Genomic DNA, 15000 nt, shown 5'->3' on the forward strand with positions numbered 1-15000 from the left:
TTTTAAATAAATACACCCCGGGGATCACTTCTGTGTCTCTGCTGGACAGTGGCACAGGAAAATAACTTTTCTTGGGTGGCGTAAGCCAGGGAACCTTGTTGGCTAGGCTTACATAGGCCCTTGGGCCGATAGCCTAGTACCTACCTATGTCCCTACGAACCTATAACCATATTGATGCAATGGACAACTAAATATGGACCCAGATTGATCACTGTTGAATGTTTACATCCAAAATTCATTATACCCTCTTTTTTCTGATGATTGGTGCCTGTTAGTTGATGTTGATATATTCACAAAAAATAATACAGCAAGACATTTTTTATTTATTTGTTTGTTTGTTTATTTAATTTCATTTACTGGGGCATTGCACTGATCAGTTTTAATTGTTTGAAGGCTCAGCTTGGCTTACATACAGAGTAACAGCAAAAAAGTAAGACTAAAGGTATAACTAAATTATACAGATTACTGGCACAGCATAGATATAAAAATGTATATACACATATTTACAAGAAGGTTTAATAAAGCTATGTAGTTAAGTAAAATACAACACTAAACGCACCATACAGGCAGACGAAAAAATTAGTATAGCTAAGAAAGCTTTATTCAACATGCGTGCTCGCATCTCATGGACCTTGTTTTAGGTTTTGTTATTAACAAAACATTCAAAAAATGTTTCAGTAGGAAAATACTCTATGACATAATGTACCACATGGCTTCAATTAATGTTTCAAATGTTTTATCTTAAGAACAGGCTTTAAACTACACTCATCACTTCTACCTGTCTTAATAATAGCATTCAATGTAGAAATCCATTTGTATTCATTATGTTCAGTTAATAATTTAATATCACTATCTCTCAGGTTTATGTGTGCAACTTGTAACATCATAAACTTAAAAATATGTGTAACACTCATTTAAAACAAGTTTTGCTAAAGCACTGTGCATGGCACCTTTTATGATGTCATCGACATATTCATATGTGTGTTCTTTAAAACTACAATCTGTCTTCCTACAAAACAATGTGAACATTCAATACATAAAGCTACATAAACTAAGTGTTGTGTATCACAAACAACATAGTCTGCTGCTGTTGCATTATATTTTACTTGAGAGTTTAAAAAGAAGTAGGATCAAGAGTTTTCAATGAATAATGCAGGTGTTCTAGATGAGGTAAATGTGATTCAGCCAAAATAATGGACACACTACATACAAGTGTGGAAGAAAATGTTAGCAGTGAAGGCAGAAAAAATGTAGAATACTAAGATATATAATGAAAGAGCTAATGACAACAGAAGTGGATTTTAGTTATATATTAGGAAATGGATAGTGCAGATGGAGACGCGGTAGGTATGAATTTATATGTTGAAGAAGTTACGAAATTAATAGCCAGTGTATTCTGGCATGAATGTAATGAGTATTATAGTGGAACTATGGAAGTTAGGTGATAAGGGCTATAGTCTGAAATGTGCATTTATATTGTTCAGTTAGGTATTGTTTGAACTCAGGTCTGAACTGATTGCAGCCTCTGGTTTCAGTAATATCAGGAGGGAATGGTCGCCACAGTTCAGGGGCAAGAACGGAGGAGATGTGGTCTGTGGAATGAAGTTTAGTGGATGGAGTTGTGAGAGTAGGCCCATTAGTGGATTAGATTCTTAGCTCATAGTGGGAGTTGGATGTAGGTAGTCTCATAGTTAGGGGAGGGATATCTGGGCATAGACTTTTGAAGAGAGGGGAGCCAAGAAGGAGGTTGGCTGTGCCTAGAATATGTAGCCAGTTTGCCTTTTCCAAGGTGTTGAAGTGATGTTCATGCTAAGAGGAGTTTCTGATAAAATGACAGATTTCAAAAGAAAGAGATTTGAAGGTGGTAGTAGTTTTTGTAAAGGTAGGGGTAACTAGGGTTAGACCATATTCTATTTGTGCAAATAGGACAACTTTGCCTGAAGCTGATGTATTATGTTATGAAAGGAAATGAGGTGTCTTTTGGTCCCAGAATAGGAATCTGCTGGCTCTGGGTTTAACTTTCTGAAGCTGGCCTTGGAAGCTGAGGGACTGGTCAAACCAAATGCCAATGTATGGAAATGATGTGGTGGATATAATTAGGTTGTTGTCTAGGTCTTTGATATGGAGACGGCTAATAGCTTTAGAGAGTCTTTTCTTTGTGCCAAACAGCATGGACTTTTTATGGTTGGTGATTAGTTTATTTTTAGAACAAAGATAATTGTTTACTTACAGAAAGTTGGCTTGAAGTTGATTTTGGATGATATGTGAAAAGCATTGGATCTACAGATAACCATGTCATCAGTATAGGGGATCAAATGAAATTGCAAAATAAAGTATATTTTTGACTGATGTGGGCATTAGAATAGAAAAGTCTATCTTCTTAATAACAGGTTCATGGTGAATATATAATATTAAATAATGGCATCCAAGATAAAAGGTAAGAGAGGAGGAGAGAGGAACATGGAAATCTCTAAAAGGGAAGATGCAAGCATTGAGCAGTATTTTCTTCACAATTTTTATCTGGTAATTAAACATGTCTCATAGCAAATTATAAATTTTCTGTTATGTTATTTATATTTGTCTAGTCCTGTTAATGTGATGATGTGAGGTATTATCAGCTATGCCAGGGGAAGTAGGGCAGTCGATGTGTGACATATGTCAGCATAGCTAGCTGTAGTTTTGTAAAGAATTATATGTCATTTGTATGATTTGTATAGGTGCTTTTGCTGAAAATATATTTGTAGTGCTGCTTTTGTTAAAAATGTACCAACAGTGGGTTCTGCTGGACAGAAAAGAAATACACATGTATGTCTGGCTGTATTGTAACTGTTAAAATTAATATACTATAGCAGAGGATACTGGAAGAGAAGAGGTTAATATCAGTCCAGCTAACTTTGAAAAATAGTTTGAAACTAAATGACCTGGTTTAAGCCATAAAGATTGTATCTTACAGTTCTGATTGCAGCCAGAGACAAAATGTCTGTGAAAACTAAGACTAGAAATCATACTGTATTGCCCTTTGAGGTAAGCTAATTGTTACCTTGGAAAGACAGAAGTTTTGAAATGGTTTTATAGCTTCTAGATGTCAAAGCACATCTTAGCAAAGCTCTGTGTGGGTGTATGACAAGACATATGTGCAAAATTCTGGCTCAGTTTCTAGTAAAGGGGATAGTGTAGGAACCAGAGGTCAAGTGACCAGATGCATGTAATGTCATTTTGTAATCCAGCACTGAATTGTTGTTTTAATACTAGATGAGACAGAAATCTCAGGGCAGTCTGCTTTTGAAACCCGACATAGAAAGATCGCTCACCCATTTCATCTTGCCTTGCTATAGAAAGTAACCAGTGAATAATAATGTTTTGTATCAGTCAAGAAAATACAGTGAGATTAGTTAAGTATTGTTTTTCTGAATATGTAGGAACCTTTCCATCTATGTTATTTTTATTATTTCTTGTGACTGAAACTCTGGTATTTATTGTAATTAGATATTTGGTATTTTATGTTCTTTTATTATTTATTATTAAAATATTTAATCTTTTCATTGTGGTTGGACTTTTAGAGAATATTTTAACCTTTGAGAGTACTTATATTTATCTGGTGACGTTGTGGCCACTCCTGAAAGCCTTCCTGCATTGGTCAAACCCTACAATTTGTATTAGTATTAATTTTACTCAGTATAATTAGGTACCCTTGTAAAAGGGTTAGAGTAGCAGGCTTTGGAATCTTCTGGTGGCAGCATCTACCTTATAGTCTGGGCAGAGGGGGCATACCTGGTAAATCTGTGCCAGCCTTTGCAAGGTTTGTATGTGTGTGTGTGTGTGTGTGTGTGTGTGTGTGTGTGTGTGTGTGTGTGTGTGTGTGTGTGTGTGTGTGTGTGTGTGTATGTGTGTGTGTGTGTGTGTGTCTGAAAATCAAGTCTCAAAGAGTGTGTGTGTTAACTTCTTGGAGCAGAGTCACCGAGCACAGGTTTCACAGAGGAGGTGGTTGGACTCTTGGCTTGGAACACTCGGATGAGTACTCAACTCTACTGCTGTGGTCAGTGAGGATTCTTATTTGGGGCCTGGTAAGAGAGAGGTAAACCCAGGCCAAGGACAGGAGTATGTTCCCTTTGTCATCTTAAGAGAAATTATGCTTGGTGCAGAGATCTGCATCTTGAAATACTGTGTGTATCTATTTTTGTTTCGGGTGAATGTCCCTTACCAGTGTCAGTGGTGAGGATTGAGGCTCCTTGATTACTGGCACAGAGGAGGGGCATCATACCAGCAACAACTTCTGACATTCTGGACACAAATCTTTTAATCAAAAGGCATTTTAGAAATTGAAGCATTTGGGCAACATACTAAAAATTTCATAGAGGCAAGAAATATCAGAGCTGAATGATGGTGATGTCTTAAACAGCATGCATACGTCAGAAGCAATGCACTTTGTTATCCCACATTTCTGATATGAAATTAATGTCAGATTATGATTTTTTATCTGAGAATTTGTTCCACTGAAGTATAAGGTAGATACAGTGATGGAGATTATTTAATACCTGGTTGAGAACTTTTTAACTCTCTTTTCAAAAGTAATATTTATGTGATGTAAACGCCTTTCTTTCATGGAGAATATGAAAATGGAATAACCTTCCAGGAGATTTGGTAAACCTCCAGCATATATAATCATTCTAGTTTTCAGAATTAACAGCAAGAATAGTGATAGTACCTCTCATACTAGTATAGATGGTAACCAATAAATCATACAATTAGCAAGGAGAAGGTAGAGATGCTACTGGAAATTTTTGGGAAATGCTGACTTAGAAAGAGACCTCCTTAACATTTGTCTCTTTTTGGTAATATATAATAATTGTAAACTGTATAGTGCTTACTGGAGCTGGCCATCACATTTCTATAGTACTGGTCATTTTTCAGCCCCATCATCCTTGCATACTAACGCTATTGTGGTGAAAGAGACTACCTGGATATATAACAATGCTTCTCCACACCAAAAATCATGGATGACTGAGATACTGGACAAGACAGTTTACAGTTGGGACAGTATACAGTCTCTAAAGCTAGAGGATCACTTAACCAGAGGCAGTTCTGAAAGAAAGTTTTGATAATCATATTTACAGTGTATACTGAGGAGGAATCAGTCATGTTTTCATGGGTGATACTGGCAGTGCATCTGATTCCAGTGGCATATTTAGTTTGTGGTACAGGGATGAATACCCCTACCACTTTTGTGTACTGTGACAGGAAGTACTACCCTGCCCTGAAAAAACAGAAGCTTAGTTTCTATGGTACATTTTACAATTTTTTCAGCTATCATTAACTAAAAAAACTTTTTTTTTGCTTGTAGCATCTTTCCTGCTAAATATTCTAGCTGATACCTGAACTGTTGCCCCTGTGTAGGCTATTCTCTTGCACATCTCCGGGCCACTCCCAGTTTCACCATCTATCCTGCTCCCCCACTCTCCAACCTTCCTCTAACGAATTGTTTTGCTAATGCTCTCTGTATGCTATGCCTCCCTCTGCTCATTCTCTGGTCTTCCCTACTCTGAACTGTCCCTCCTGCACTTCTCTATCCTTCTGCCCATCTCTTGTTTTTGAACTCTGTCCTACTGCCTCCTGTCTGACAGATTTACTTAGTCTACCTCTCTGTGCTGCTCTCTCCCCCTCTGCCTCTCCTGCTCCCACTTCTGCCACAGTTACCTACTTGACTGATTGCTTTCTGTGATTTCTCTGAGGGTGTAGCCCTGCTCTGTTCACCCTCGCTATGCTCGGGGTCACTTTGCTCTCTTCCCACCCCCATTCCCACCCACACCCTTATCATTTCCTTTATACCTAATCATCCTACTCCCCCCCTAAAACCCACCTCTTCCTGTTTTCTACAACAACCTAAACACCTTATTCCTCCTCCCAATGACAAAATATTCCAGCCAGCTGAACTTCCTTCCTGATTTCAATAAATTTCCTACTCCTCCCTACAGGTTGGTACACCTTAAGCTTTACCTCAGCTATCTAACAGGCCCAACAAATTAACTATCTTGCCCTTCACATTCTTACAATTATGTACTACTCAGCTACCACCTGTCGATTGAGATCCAACTTATCACCATGGTAAAAGCTTCTCATCCCCAGAGTACTGTTTTACAATCTGCTCATCTTTCATTTCCATGAACACCTCTCTGCGTAAAATCAAAATGCCCCCCCCCCCAGCATCTAAAACCAAGTAAAAGTATTGGACCAATAACCCACTTAAATTCAAAGTATACCACCTCCACATAACTCTGCTTCTATCAAGAGGCATGCATGCTAATCGCAGACCCACCCACCATCCCACCATGAATAACTCTACCTCTTCATACTTAATAAACACATCCTCTAAAAACAAACATATGTCCTTTTAGCCTATGAACACCTGTAGTATTCTAAATAAAGTTAGTGAAATCCATTCATGGATAGCTACCCACACCCCTAATGTCATCACTCTAACAGAAACATGGCTAAAACCCCAAACCTCTGATAAAGACATTCTCCCTCCTGGTTATAATATACTCCACTTAGATCACCAAAACAAAAAAGGGGGTGGCAAAGCCATTCTCTACTCCAGTCACCTCACTCTTACAAGTCTTTTCAAACTAATCCCATCCTTTTCTCCTGCTGAACTACTGACAGCTAACCTTAAAACTAATGACCACACCACTATTACAGTAGCAGCCATTTATATCCCTCCAGGGGACAACATTCTTCTGCTCAAAAATGTTCTTTCATATTTTTCCCAACACATCCCAAATGAAACTATACTCCTTGGGGATGTCAGCATTAACTGGTTAACTCTAAGCAATCCAAACTCCAATACTCATATTAAACGATATGGCTTTACACAGCTAATCGCCCAACCTATACATACAAACAACTCTCACACAACCAGCATGATTATTGACTGGGTACTCATATCTAATCCTCCCAAATACCATAACCCTGAAACCCTACCAAACACCATGAGTGATCACTCCGCTATAAAAGTGCTTAGGTTAAAAAAAACACCTAGATTTATTACCTGCCACAAACTCTCAAAAGTTAAATTCTGAAGCCTTTAATGCCCTCCTTTTTAAGGTTAACTGGAAATTCCTTACCCAACTACCACTAGATGAAGTAGTGCTAGCATTCAACTCCATGTTCCTTAACATCTTAGACTCATTTGCTGCCCCTCACAAAGTCTGCATTAAATCCAACATATCTCCATGGCTATCAAAACCCACCTGTACCCTCATGATAGCCAGACACAAATGATGGAAAAAAGGGTTAAAAACTAAGCTGCCCACAGACTTACAAAAATAGAACTCAGAATTCTGGCAAAAAAAAAAACACATAATCAAGGATAAAAGGACTTTTATAACAAACCTCCCACAGTCCTAAAATACAATCCAAAAAAACTTCTGGAACTCTATCAATCAAATATTACATCCCGGAAATTCTAGCTCCCCTAATCCATGCCCAGATAGGACACCCAAAGAAACTGCCACTCAATTCAATACCTATTTCATTAACTCAATATCTAAACTACTCAACCCTAACCCACACTCATTTACTATTAATATCCCCAACTATTCAAAATCTGCTCCTAATGCTATCTCCTCTAAAACCTTCTCCCTCAAGCCTGTACCTACTAGCTATATCAAAATGCTACTCTCTAAATTAAAACCATGCTCAGCTTCAGCAGATAATATTCCTTCCATTTTTCTTCAACTAGCAGCTGACTCTCTTGCTCTCCCTGTATTTATCCCAATTCATCGCTCCATCTCTGAATCTAAAGTTCCTTCTATCTGGAAACAATTCTACACTCTACTTATTCACAAAGGGGGAAACACCACTGATATCTCCAATTTTAGGCCTATTGCTATCCTCTCCCCTCTCTCCAAAGTACTGGAAAAATGTATCCATAAAAAAGTTATGCAGTATCTAATACAGGGCAATCTGATAACACCCACTCAACATGGCTTCAGACCCAAACACAGCACCACAACAACTCTATTATCCTTCCTCAACACTGTCTCACTAGCCATGGATGACCATAAACTTACTTCTTGCCTATTCTTGGACCTCCCAAAAGCTTCTGACACCATTTCACACTCTCTTATGCTGCTCAGACTTCATCAGCTTAACTTCTCCTCTGATACTGTTGCATGGTTCTCCAACTATCTCACAGATAGATCTCAAACAGTAAGATGGTAGTCTGCACTCTCCCCTCCTCTCCCTGTCAAAATGGGTATACCTCAAGGATCTATCCTAGGGCCTTTACTCATTAATATCTTTACTAATGACCTCTATACCTCCTACCCTCAGTCATTCTTAGTGCAATACACAGATGACTCTACAGTCATCACCATAGCTAACTCTCCTTCTGAGCTCATCTCAACTACTCAGGCATCCGTCAACTCAGTTGAAACATGGCTCTCCAACAACCGGCTCATCTTTAACCCCCACAAGGTGGGATCCACCTTGGATCCTGGGAACTACCACCCCATCAGTCTGACGAGCCTGATCTGCAAGGCCATGGAACATATTATCATGGAACTTATAAACAAAGACATTGGCAACCTTCAAACACTGGACCCCACCTTGTTTGGGTTCATGAAGGGCCGATCTTGTCTCTTGAACATGATTGACTTTTTCAAATCAGTCTCCAGAGCTGTAGACGAGGGTAAGGCAGTCCATACAGCCTATCTGGACCTTGCCAAGGCCTTTGACACCATCCCCCACTCTGGGATCACAGATAATCTTACTAAGCTGGGCATTAATCTCTACATCACTCAATGGGTTGCCAACTGGCTTACTGACAGAACTCACACTGTAAAAGTAGCCGACCCCAAATCCAGCTCCAGACAAGTGACAAGTGGAGTACCTCAGGGTTCAGTTCTGGGACCGCTCTTGTTTGGCATCTACTTCTCTGAAGTATAGGCCAACATTAAGGGACTCTAGCTAACAAAGATCACAGATGACTGCAAACTGGGAGCAATTATTGAATCCCCAAATGATGTGGATATTCTACAAAAGGGCCTTACAGAAACAGATGCTTGGTGCCAGAGCCATGGGCTCAAGCTCAATGCCAAGAAATGCATAGTTATCCCCTTTGGGAAAAATATGTACCAATGAATTACCATATAGGTGGAAGTACACTAAACACCGAAAGTTTGATGAGAGACTTAGGGGCACAGGTGGACAGTGGTGTCACCTTCAATAACCACATTGCCACAACAGTCAGGGCATCTTTCTATGTGGCACACCTCATCACTAAGGGCTTTTCATCCAGAAAAAAAAAGAGGTCATTGTCCCATTGTACTCATCCCTCATTAGACCCATTATACAATACAACGCCCCATTCGGTATGTACCTCTCAAGACATCTGCAATAACTGCAAAGGCTGCAGAAATATCTCACTAAAAGAATCACAGGCCTAAAGTAGATGCCCTATGCTGACTGTCTAAAAAAACTCCAGCTTTACTCTGTCGCATATCATCTACTTAGAGATGATCTCTGCTTAACATACAAGGTCATGTGAAACCCAGAGCTGTTGGACATGCTACACTTAAAGAAATCCCAATCCCTCAGAGTCACATGCTCCAGGGATCTAAACCTTGTCATCGCAATGAACAAAACATGCTGGAGGGATAGGTTCCTGACCCAGAGACTCCCCAAACTCTGGAATAGATTGCCCCTACATATCAAGCAGAGTGCCTCTTTGGCTCTCTTCAAAAGGAACCTTGATGAATGGATGGGAGATAGGAAATTCACCTCGGGGATCACGTCAGTCACCCTGCTAGACAGGGATCAAGGAAGTAAATACTGTGGGAAGAAATAGCCAGGGAATTGTTATGGCTAGGCTTGTATAGGCCCTAGGTCAGATAGCCTATTACCATCCTATGAACCTATGAACCTATAAACAAACAAAGCTGTTACACTTCCTACCAAAAAAATTCAACAATATAAAACCATCCTTCTCCATACTGTCCCTTAATAATACTCCCATTCATGTAGAATCCAGCAGCAAGCATTTAGGCGTCACCATTGATGATCAGCTTAAATTTGACTTGCATGTCAATAACTGCATCAAGAAAACTCATTCAAAACTAGGGCTCCTTTATTGTAACAAGAAATTCCTTACTTCTGAAACCAAGGTAACTCTCTCTCTCTCTTACTATCCTTCTACTTAGTCTAATGCACAGCTCTCAAATTTTCACAAACCTAAACTCATCTCTTCTGACCAAACTCAAATCTAATGTACTAGCTGTTCTTATGAGTTTGCCTACAAGCAAAAATGTAATAACACTAGTCATGCATGCTTTGTTACCATCTGTTTGTAAGTATCCAGCATGTTGAAGCTGTGCTACTTCTATATATAATTTTCATGAGATTCTCAATGGTATAGGTTGCATCACCTTTTATGTATTGGTGGTCATATTTACTAGGAGTAATTAGGCCAGGGATCCATAAAAATTCCAACTTTTTATGGCTTTTGAAAAGTAGGAAGTCAGTAGCTTAAGATGATACTATGTATTTTTGAGTTTATTCATTAAGATTGCAAAATTTTTTTCAGATTTTCTTTTTCTGAGACTGATTATGGAACTGTCAGCAATGTATGGTTTACAGTATATATATTTAATAAAATGTCTTTATATTTTATGCAAAATGTAATGGTTATTTGTATGGAATATGTGGCAACACAACATGGACAAGGCTTAAAAATTACAGAAATGGATTAAATAAACCAGAGAGATACTATGTACAAATTTTATATCACGGTGAGGTGTACATTTTACAAGCAGAAAAGTGGAATCATATGAGTAGCAGAAAAAGAAGAGTAAAAAAACAAGATTAGGTGTGGACATTATGGGGAAGGGGGAATAGGTTTTTAGAGGAGGACAAAGCATGAGATAAATAATGACAAAGACACAGAGTCCATGCAGGCAGAGGGTCCGAGAAATGTAAATGTTGGAAGATAACAGTAAGCAAAGAGAAATTAAATCTATGTGTAGTGATAATGGATAGAGTAAATGGGGTGATATGTGAGAGAATTAACCTAGTGTAGAACAATGTTGAATGTACATCCTTGTTACTTTGTCCAGGACAACAAAGGTTCAGTGATAACTGTGAGAAAAAAGAGAAAGTGCTTAACCTGGCATTGCTCCTTTTAAAAATCTCTTACCGCTGGTCTTGCAGAATATGAAGGTATTCTCACTAACACCAGTGACAGTTTGCCCAGTCATGATCATATTACTTTTGTCCTTTTTGTTGGGCATACAACACTACCTGCAGTATCTCAAAAGAGGAATTAAACTACAAGCACGGACCAAACAGCATGAGCTGCACTACACTTCATGTTTGGGGTAGAAATATAACTGGCATTTACGCTGCTCCAGATTCAAAAAACAAACTGCTTTAGGAGTTCCCAGGCTACACAGGTGGGTGAGGATTGCCAGAGAATTGCTTCTGTTTCCAAAACAGAAATTGTACTTATAATGGGATGAGACTTACCACTGCATTGAATACCAATGGGAAAGTACTTTTCTCTAATGGAGTAGACCATTTTAGACTGAAGTCTTGAGACCACTTTAGACTTTCTTCAGATGAGCTAATGCAGTCAAATAAGGCCATGACTACAGTGCAGCAATAAAAAATGCCCCCTGTAACAAAAGAAATGCTAGAGCAAAGATTGAATTAAATGAGTCAAGCACCCTGCTGAGATCTGTCAGTCAATGAAATTACCAAGTCAAATTACCCTCAGGACTTTGACAGCTAGGGAAGCTAGGTGTTGCGGGGGAGGGTTGAAGTAAAAGAACTGGAATTCATTGTCTCACAAATTACTGCCATTTAAACTAAATTATAAAAAAGGCAGCAGTAAACAGCACTTTGTGTGTGTTCTGTGACATTTGCACTGTTTCAGTTTTAAGTAGTCATTCAACAGCAAGGAATGTTACTTTAACTGTTCTATTACTCAGAACTTTGTATGCATGCAACATCTATGAAATGACAAGAGCTTCATGCAAATGGAGGCCTGCATGATGTAACATTTCTGAGCAAAACAATGACTTGTGGGATACTGAGTGGCAACCTGATTTATCCAAACCACGTCAATATGCTGTACTCCAGGTGGTCAGAGTCTGTAATTACATATAAAAATATTTAAAATCCTGTAAATAATCCCAGAGTGCTGTTAAAGTGTAGGAAACATCATGCCATGATGTTTTAAACATGTTTTTTGAGTCTGTGGGTGCGGTACATTGTGGATTCAGGGAGAAACAGCACCACCTGTATGCTGGAAACAGCACTGCAAGTATTAGCCAGTGTACAGTCTATGCACCTGCGGTAATAGTTCTCACATATAGGTGGAGCTGTACTACAGGCTGAGGGAAGCTGGAGGGTGACAGCACGGGACTCCACACATGTCTTGTCACCACTGGTTGATTGTTGTCCCTTCTGCAGACTGGGTACAACTGAAATTTACTTTGGCACTTAGAGTGAGCTAGGCTACATTAATATAATCCCACAGCATGTACTAGGATTACCACCTGTCACAATTTGCAAGGGACAGTCCCTTTTTGGGCAGTTGTGTCTTGCAAAAAAATTGTAAAAATGATAAATGTCTTGAGATATTAGGACAAAATTATTTCCTATATTTTATGTAATAGTTGCATAGAACAGTTATTCTGTATCTGAAATACCTAAACGTTATAAGAAACAGCATAAGCAACGAAAATGCTACAAGAATAAGCTTTTATTTAGGCAAAGAAGTGAAGTTATGTCATTTGTATTGGCCATGGGTAGGTTTCGGCTTGCAAAATCTGACGTTTGTACCAAAAATGTCCCACTTTGGGCATTTGAAAAGGTGGCAGCCCTAGCATGTACCCACTATAATATCTAATATGATTTTTAAGGCTTATTGGTTATGTTCTGGAGCAAGTAAACTTTTAGAATTGGATATAACCTCCTTGCTATATACTGTACAAGACTATACATTTTTAATGCAAAAAGTATTTTTGCATTTTATTTAGTTGATAAGGACAGCCGCCTGAATATATTTCTCAGAACTGAAAATCCTTGCCGTGATATCATGGAAGAATGAATTCACAATGCCTCATTACCTAAATAATGTATGTATAGGCTGCTGTATTTCCATGCTAAATGCATCAGTGGTAGTTTCTAACTTAACAGACAATTTTGTCAATTTGTGTTTGCAAGTGGAATGCCTCACATTGAAAATATGTGAAAAGTAGGCTGTATAACAGGAGGAAGAAAATCATGGCAAAAATTAGGAGGTGCAGCACCCAGCAGGATAAAAGCACTCTCATCAAACTAAACAAACAACTCAGATTAAAGTCTACCAAAGCCAAACTCAAGGTAAGTTTGTCCTCCCAGGCCAAAGACAACTATGCTACATCTGCAACCTCAAAAGGCAATATACAATTGTGTGCAGAACTCATTGTAAATGGAGCCACCTATACTGAGCCAGAAGACACAGCAAACCTCCTGGCTGATAAATTCAGATCCAACTTTATCCCTCTATCCACCTCAACCTTCCCTCAGGAAACATCATGAAGTATAACTCCCCCTACTATTACTAGGGAATAGATCCTTAATGCTCTCTCTAAGCCCAAGAACACTGCATCAAAGGTCCCAGACAATATTCCAGGATGCCTTCTAAATAGCATGAAACATGACCTATTAGGGCCTCACTGTAGCCTCCAAACAGGTTTCATGCCTCATAAATGGAGAAAGGCAGCAATCATCCCTCTGCACAAAGGTGGGTCATCTTCAGACCGTGGAAACTACAGACCCATAAGTCTCACTAGTCTTATATATATAGCCATGGAAACAATTATCATGGAGATGATCAACAGAAATGTAGTAAACCTCCAGACATTGGACCCAACCCAGTTTGGTTTCTTCAAGGGCAGATCATGCCTACTCAACCTGGTGGACTTCCTTAAGAAGGTCACAAAAGCAATGGATGAGGGCAAAATCATTCACACTGCCTACCTTAACCTGTGCAAGGCATTTGACACAATACCCCACTTGGGCATTGTTGACAAACTCAGAAGGTTAGGTACAAACCCAAGGTTAGGTACAAACCCATATGTCACCTGTTGGATAGCCAAATGGCTCACAGACAAGACCCAGGAAGTTAGAATTGGGGAGTCCACCTCTACAAAGAGTCCAGTCACAAGTGGTGTCCCTCAGAGATTGGTCCTTGGACCGCTCCTTTTTGCATTTACTTCTCAGATGTCAAGGCCAATTTCAGTGTTTTTTCTACTGACTAAATTAGCAAATGATTGCAAATTAGGAGCTGTCATTGAATCACACACTGACAAATATTGTCCAGGAGGGGCTGATACAGACAAACAACTGGTATCAGTGCCATGGACTAAAACTAAATGCCAAGAAATGCATAATAGTATACTTTAGATCCCTTAGAGTCAACCCAGTAATCAGGGATCTAGGAACACACATAGATAGTAATCTAGCTTTTGACCATCATGTGTCTACAGTGGTGAAGAAATCATTATATATTATTATACCTTATAAACAAAGGTATGGCATCTAAGTCCAAGGAAGTCATTGTTCCACTGTTGTTCCACTGTATCTGGCATTCATCAGACCTATCACTGAGTATAATGCCCTCTTTAGTATGTACCTAACCAGGTATATCCAACAATCCAAATGTCCACAGAGGTTCCTCACTAAAGAATACAGGGAGTAAGTAAACTGTCCTATGAAGACCACCTCAAGGCCCTATCCCTGTAGTCTGTCTCCTACATGCTTTTTTGTGAAGATCTATGCCTGGCATACAGAGCATTTTCAGAGCCCACTCTGAAGGGCCTCCTGCATATCCACAAAACAAAGAGCACCAGAACTACCCATTCTAAAGACTTAAACCTTGCCTGTGATATAAATATGACCTAATGCAGAGATAGGTATGTATCCCAGAGACTACCACATCTATGGAACAGGCTCCCC

Source organism: Protopterus annectens, chromosome 3.part0, assembly GCF_019279795.1.
Source record: "Protopterus annectens isolate FY-2018-M chromosome 3.part0, PAN1.0, whole genome shotgun sequence".
Classification (NCBI taxonomy): domain Eukaryota; kingdom Metazoa; phylum Chordata; order Ceratodontiformes; family Protopteridae; genus Protopterus; species Protopterus annectens.